Source organism: Myotis daubentonii, chromosome 21, assembly GCF_963259705.1.
Source record: "Myotis daubentonii chromosome 21, mMyoDau2.1, whole genome shotgun sequence".
NCBI lineage: Eukaryota > Metazoa > Chordata > Mammalia > Chiroptera > Vespertilionidae > Myotis > Myotis daubentonii.
The window spans coordinates 4,939,082-4,946,750 of record NC_081860.1 but is presented as its reverse complement, the minus strand read 5'-3'; positions in this window follow the sequence as shown (position 1 = coordinate 4,946,750).

The window sequence follows — 7,669 nt, the reverse complement described above, 5'->3', positions numbered from 1 at the left end:
ATTGAGGGAAAAATAAAATTACTAAGCATCTGCTGTTTACAATCCTCACAGGGCTCAGAAGCAGCCAGCAGAGGGCAGCACCGAAGTGCTCCTTCTTGCAGGAACCACAAAGCAGATGACTGAGTACTACTAATATGAGGCCGGACCTGGAGACACCTTGTGGTGGAAATCCTGATTATAGCTTTGCAGGCAATAGAAAACTTGGTGTTCCTACTCTGAGAATCTTTTTTTATGAATCAAATAAACTTGTAATACTAAACTGATTAATATTTGTCTTTAAGTGAAAATTTCTGCCATCTTCTTACATAGAGAACATTCTTAATTGCTACTTTCCTTATAGCATTTTTAGTTCAGTTTTTGTAAAATGTTTTGCTGAGCAGCTGTACATTTTCTAAACAGTGAAATGAAGGAAATATTTGAATTTTTATTTTATATATTTGCATTTTTAAGTGAAGTTCACTTATGTCTACATCTTGCCAGCCCTTGAATGACTGATGACTAAGATGGCAATGTCAGGCCATATTGACATAGCAACTAGCTTTTGTTGCGTATCAGTTATTAATATATCCATTCATTATCTCATTCATTGAGCTTTTTAGTTCCATAATTCCTTTGGCTCATTTTGTAGTTTTCATCTCTTTGGTAAGGTCCTTCTTTTGTTCATAAATTTTATTCCTGAGCTCATTGAACTGCCTTCTTGTATCTCGTTGAGTGTCTTCATGACTGCTGTTTTGATTTCTCTCTCCTTTATATCACAGTCACCCATTATTTTGAGTTCCTTTCTGGAGAATATAGTCATTGTCTTCCTGTGTAATTGTTACCTTGATGGTCCATGCTGCTTGATGGGTTGTTCCTCTTCTGACACATTTGAAGTGGTGAGCACTTTTCTTATTTAGGAACATTTTCCTTTCCACAATTCAGCAGGTTGATAATTTGAGGTCTTTCTTTAGCTGTCCAGTAGGTGGCAGGATAGCGCAGTTTTTGTTTTCTCTTGGCTGTACTACTTAAGCTTGGGGAGGGGCACTTCTCCTCACTTGCTAAGTAAAGCATTGGCACAAGGTTGCCACTGAATTAATTAGATGGAGTCAGAGCCTAATCATTCACCAAGTCCTGATTCTGGTTGTGCCATGGGGATTGTTTCCATCTCTTCTGGGCAGGACAGGATTCTGATTTCCCAAGTACATTTAGCCAATGTAGAGTCATTTGTTGTTCTTAAATTCATTTATTTGCTGTTCTGTGTTGTTTTCCTCTTCTCCTGGTGATCTGGGGATAACCATTTAGCCACTTGGTGCAAAAAGAACAAAGGGAAGAACAAAGACAAGTGTCCAGCGGCCCGCCCGGCTGTGTTGAAACGTTTTCAGTCCTCATCTTCCTTGACCATCCCACCCCCTTCAAAAAAGGTTCTCCCTTTTCCCGATAGTGGACATTCCCTTCCTTTTACCAGTTCCTCCACCAAATACCCTCCCTCATTTATGAAAAACCAAAAAAAAGAAAACACAAAAAATGCAAAATACCTAAACCATAAGAAAGAAAAACCCTAAAGACCACCAATGACCCGTACTGAAAGGCCAGAGCACCCACAGTGGCCCCCTCCTCCTGACCCCAAAGCAGAATCAGAGCCATCAAACTACCAACACGCCTTCTGAAGACAACGGCCTCCTCTCCTGTCGGCCTGCGGTGCCCGAGCGGCTGCAGAAGGAGGAAAGGGTTCCGTGCTGCTTCCATTTGTTCTGTTAGTGACAACACTGTGCCAGCCCTAAGGGTCACACCCCCATATGCGAAACCCCTATCCGAACCTCCAGCCACTGGTATCTTTTGAACAAATCCACTTTGGCCTGGGGATGCTCACAGTGCAATGACAAACCGCCTTTCCAGTGGCAGACACTGTGTGAGCATGCCCGTTAGGACACGTGTCAGCTACTTCACCTCCATTAAAGCATGTGTGTGCATATGCATGTGCGTGTGCAAGTGCAGGTGAGCAGATACACACATGCACTCTCTCAGGGCTGGGCCCTGGTGGTCTGGCAACTCGACTCCCTCTCCCAGATGCCTAGTGGTCCCAGGAGAAGCCCAGATCCGCCAAACCACAAAGACCTGGAGGCCCTGGGTGGACCCTGGAGTCAGGCTCACTGTTAACCCAGATCCTTGCCAAGCCAGGCCTGGGCCCCACGTCCTTCAGGCCAGGGCGGTCTTCCTGAGGTGGCTTTAGGCTTTGCCTCTCTGCAGCTGGCTCCTGGGGCCAGTTTTCTATAAACACTGCGTCTGCCCGGCCTGGGTGATGGGGCAGTGAAAAGCCCTGCCCGCTCCCTCCCAGCAAGTGTCCACAGTGTGCAGAGGGGAACATGTGCAAGAGGCAGTGCAGCCTGATTTGCAAAGTGGCTGCAGTGCCCCAGCGTCCCCCATTGAGGATGACACTTTTATTTATTATTTCTGAGTGACTTCCAAGGGTAAGAACCAAATGTAACATATTACATACATGTGTTCACACTTGTGAAATATATGTGCTTTGAGTGCCCCCAAATATATATAGTACAGGGTGTCCCCCCAAATGTAAACAGACTTTAACAGCTGATAACTCAATTTTCAGTCCATTTCAGGGTTAACAGATTTGACATAATGGGTGAAGCCAGACTAAACTTTGAACAAAGATGTACCCTCTGGACTTTCTTTTGGGGACACATAAAGGATGAGGTGTCTGGCGCAGAAAGGGCCACAGTCCAGGCATCGGGGCTGCTGTTGACAGAAGATGTGAACAGACAGAACGCAGTGATTCTTGGTGTTTGCGATTCCGTTGCTTCCTCAGCCGCAGCGCCTGGACCAGAACTAAGGCAAGCGAAGGAGGCGCAAACAACAAGAATCGTTCCTTCGGTTTGGTGTTTGTACGTATCTCTTTCCATAGCTGCCCTGGATTCCTCAACTTGATCTTTTCTGTATCCCCATAAAAAGCCTAGTGGAGAAATTTTCTTCATTCAAAGCTTAGTTTGGCTTCACCCATTTTTTCGAATCAGTTAAACTTGAAAAGGGGTGAAAATTCAGTGAGTTATCAGCTGTTAAAGTGTGTGCACATTTTTTTTTGGAATTCTACTTTCTGTTCCATTGGGAGTCATTCTTTCCCACCGGTGTCTTACCTGTGTGTACATTGGAGGGGGGGTGCCCTATATTTATGTTCAAAAGGCAGTCATTCTTGTCCTTCAGGAGTTGATTTATTATTTCTTTTCAGTGTGTGCACATTTTTTGGACCACCCTATGTTTACATCCCATAGGGAGTCATTCATTTTATCAGGAGTCTGACCTCTGTACACCATTCTTGGGGACACTCCATGTTTATATTCCAAAGGGAGTCATTCATGTTTTTCGGGAGTCTGATCTCTGTATACCTTTGTTGGGGGGACACTCTATGAATGTTCTATAGGGAGTCATTTGTTTGCATTGGGAGTCTCACCTGCTGCTGTGTGTATTTGGCCGGGTTCATGACACATATTTTTTTATTGCTTACTAACGGTGCTCATTGTGGGATGTACTAAACCTGGTGATTTGGGTTCTATAAGGATTTTCTCCATTTGAGCTAAAGTACTGAGAAAGAAATGTTAACATGGTCCATTTTCTGAGTGCTTTGAATTTTGTATTAAGTAGCCATTGATTCTGGAACGCAAGGACGGGTTTGTAATAAAATGAGATGTAGAATTGAGTCCTAGTTTTCCTCACCGCTCGTCACTGTCAGTGCTGTTGGGGCGTTGGGTCTCCAGGGTCCCTGCTCAGCCCCCCAGTCTTCTCAGCCCCTGGAATCCACCAGCTCCCTTTGCCAGGAGGAGAGCATGGGAAAGCGAGGTTTCCTGTTTACCGTGCAACAGCGTTTATTTTATGCTCCTATTAGTTGAATCCCATTTTTATAGGAGATTTATATCACAACAGGAGGTCAGCATAAAGTGATCCATTGGATTTTTCCAAGGCCATTCAACCAGGAAGTGTCAGGAGAAGGAGGGAGGGAGGAAGTCAGGTGGAGAACCCCTCCAGACCTAATCGAATGGTGTTCTGTCCAGCTGCCACCTGCATGTCCCCTTCCTTCCTCACCAAACCTCTCCTGTAAGTTGCCTCCTGTCACTTCCTTTCCTATTCTTCCCTGAGGTCCTGCATCTGTGGGAGCTGCCTTCCCCAATGCTTTGAGCCAAACTGAGCAGTAGCACCTGCAAGCTTCCTCCCCTGCGCCTTTGACTTTTGCAGGATCTGACACTGGCCAGTCACCGCTTGGAGCTCTCAGCCTCTGTCCCATGATTCTCTCTCCTCTGGGACAGGTCTTCAGTGCTCACACTTGCCATTTTCTCTGTCACTCACTCATTCCTTCCACAAACACTCATTTAAAGGGTCCTGTGTGCTCTCTCCCGTGTTCCACCATGGAGGCAGCCCTCCCCCTCCCCCTCTGCAGGGCTGACACACCTGGTCCCCTAGCACTGACTGCTCACGACATCGATAAATTTGTTTCCAGTTTAGAGCACATTTCGTTTGACATCATTTTAAATCTCATCATACCTCCTAAAAATGAAGCATGTTAAGTTTATAGGATAGATTTTACAAGAGGAATTGACTGAGGTAGTTATGAAAAAAATTAACAGCTTTAGGTGTGATATCTTTTCATTTTTGTACCTTTGTTAGAGGCAGGAATAGAATATTGGGGTCTAGCTATAATAATAAGAAGTATTAATCTGGCTCTGTTAACTGTGATTGTTATGTTCTGATTAGAGAAAGCACATTCTAATCTGTTTGAGAGTTGTACGCCCTGGGGCATGGGAGCTAACATGGGCATGCAGCCATCCTCCTTTCCCCAGAACAGCCTAAATTAACAACCTGGTTGCCTTTAAGCTGGTCCCTGAGGCACCCGCCCCTTACGAACTCCAACCCGCATTGCCTGTAACCTGTAACCACTGGACCTTGCCTACTTCCCCTTGTGTGTAATTTCTACTTTCCCATCCAGTCTGTATCATTCTACCCAAGAGAAGAAGCTGGCTTATGGGGAGAGTAGGGCGAGGATAGTGTAAGGAGCCTCTGGGACAGCTTCAAGCGTACCAACATCAGAATTATAGGGGTGCCAGAAGATGAGAGAGAGCAAGATATTGAAAACCTATTTGAAGAAATAATGACAGAAAACTTCCCCCACCTGGTGAAAGAAGTGGACTTACAGGTCCAAGAAGCACGGAGAACCCCAAACAAAAGGAATCCAAAGAGGACCACACCAAGACACATCATAATTAAAATGCCAAGAGCAAAAGATAAAGAGAGAATCTTAAAAACAGCAAGAGAAAGAAACTCAGTTACCTACAAGGGAATACCCATATGACTGTCAGCTGATTTCTCAACAGAAACTTTGCAGGCCAGAAGGGAGTGGCAAGAAATATTCAAAGTGATGAATACCAAGAACCTACAACCAAGATTACTTTATCCAGCAAAGCTATCATTCAGAATTGAAGGTCAGATAAAGAGCTTCACAGATAAGGAAAAGCTAAAGGAGTTCATCACCACCAAACCAGGATTATATGAAATGCTGAAAGGTATCCTTTAAGAAGAGGAAGAGGAAGAAAAAGGTAAAGATACAAATTATGAACAACAAATATGCATCTATCAACAAGTGAATCTAAGAATCAAGTGAATAAATAATCTGATGAACAGAATGAACTGTTGATTATAATAGAATCAGGGACATAGAAAGGGAATGGACTGACTATTCTTGGCGGGGGGGGGGAAAGGGGTGTGGGAGATGCGGGAAGAGACTGGACAAAAATCGTGCACCTATGGATGAGGACAGTGGGTGGGGAGTGAGGGCAGAGGGTGGGGCGGGAACTGGGAGGAGGGGAGTTATGGGGGGAAAAAAAGGGAACAAATGTAATAATCTGAACAATAAAGATTTAATTAAAAAAAAAAGAATGAATTTTGCATTAACAACAAGTAAAATCATTACTAGTTTAGAAATAATTAAAACACTATTAGCTCATTTATTTATGGCCTAAATGTTTTTCTACAATTAAATCTTTATTGTTCAGATTATTACTGTTGTTCCCCTCCGCCCCAATAGCTCCCCTCCACCCGTTCCCACCCCACTCCCTGCCCTTACCCCCGCCACCCACTGTACTCATCCATAGGTGTACGATTTTGTCCAGTCTCTTCCCACACCCCCACACCCCATTTGTCCCTGGGAGTAGTCAGTCCACTCCCTTTCTATGCCCCTGATTCTATTATGTTCACCAGTTTATTCTGTTCATCAGATTATTTATTCACTTGATTTTTAGATTCCCTTGTTGATAGATGTGTATTTGTTGTTCATAATTTGTATCTTTACCTTTTTTTCTTCTTCCTCTTCTTAAAGAATACCTTTCAGCATTTCACATAATACTGGTTTGGTGGTGATCAACTCCTTTAGCTTTTTCTTACCTGTGTAGCTCTTTATCTGACCTTCAGTTATGAATGATAGATTTGATGGGTAAAGTAATCTAGGTTGTAGGTTCTTGCTATTCATCACTTTGAATATTTCTTGCCACTCCTGGCCTGCATAGTTTCTGTTGAGAAATGAGCTGACAGTCATATGGGTATTCCCTTGTAGGTAACTGATTGTTTTTCTCTTGCTGCTTTTAAGATTCTCTCTTTGTATTTTGCCCTTGACATTTTAATTATGATGTGTCTTGGTGTGGTCCTCTTTTGATTCCTTTTGCTTTGGGTTCTGTGCCCTTCCTGGACTTGGAAGTTTAATTCTTTCACCAGGTAGGGGAAGTTTTCTGTCATTATTTCTTCAAATAGGATTTCAATATCTTGCTCTCTCTCTTCTTCTGGCACCCCCATAATTTGGATGTTGGTACGCTTGAAGTTGTCCTAGAGGCTCCTTACACTGTCTTCATATTTTTGGATTCTTTTTTCTCTTTGTTTTTCTGGGTGGGTGATTTTTGCTTCTTTGTATTTCAAATCTTTGACTTGATTCTTGCGATCCTCTAGTCTGCTGTTGGAACTCTGCATAATATCCTTTATTTCAGTCAGTGTATGCTTAAATTCTAGTTGGTCCTTTTTCATAACCTCGAGGGTCTCACTAAATTTATCGGCAGTCTCACTAGATTTCTTGAGGGTCTCACTAAATTTATTGGTGGTTTCTAGAAAGTTCTTGAAAAACCTTAGAGTCGGTGAACTTAGAGTTGGTGAGAGCAGAGTCGGTGAGTGCAGAGCCTCTTCATGTGGTTTTGAACTCTATATCCAGTAGTTTGCTGTCCTCCATTTCTGTCATTTGTGACTTGTTTCTTTGTCTCCACAGTTTGTATGCTTCCCTGTGTTGATAGAGTAGCTTTTTGTGTTAGGTGTCCTATAGGGCACAGTGGCTCAGCCTCCCCAATTACCTGAGGTGGACACTCTTGGTGCACCCATTTGTGGGCTTTGTGCACAGTCTTGTTGTAGTTAAGTCCTGATTGTTGTAGGTATCACTGGGAGGAATTGACCTCCAGGCCAATTGGCTGTGAGAATCAGCTGTGTCTGCAGTGGGAGAACTTCTGAGCTGGAGACACTCTTCTGGGACAAGACTTGCTTCAGTGGGGCTTTGGTGCTCACTGAGTTTGCCCCCTGAGTGTGTCCCTTATGGATCTGAGGAGTTGTAGTTGTAATCTGGATGGTCCCACTCTGACCCTGGGTACACTGGCTCTTG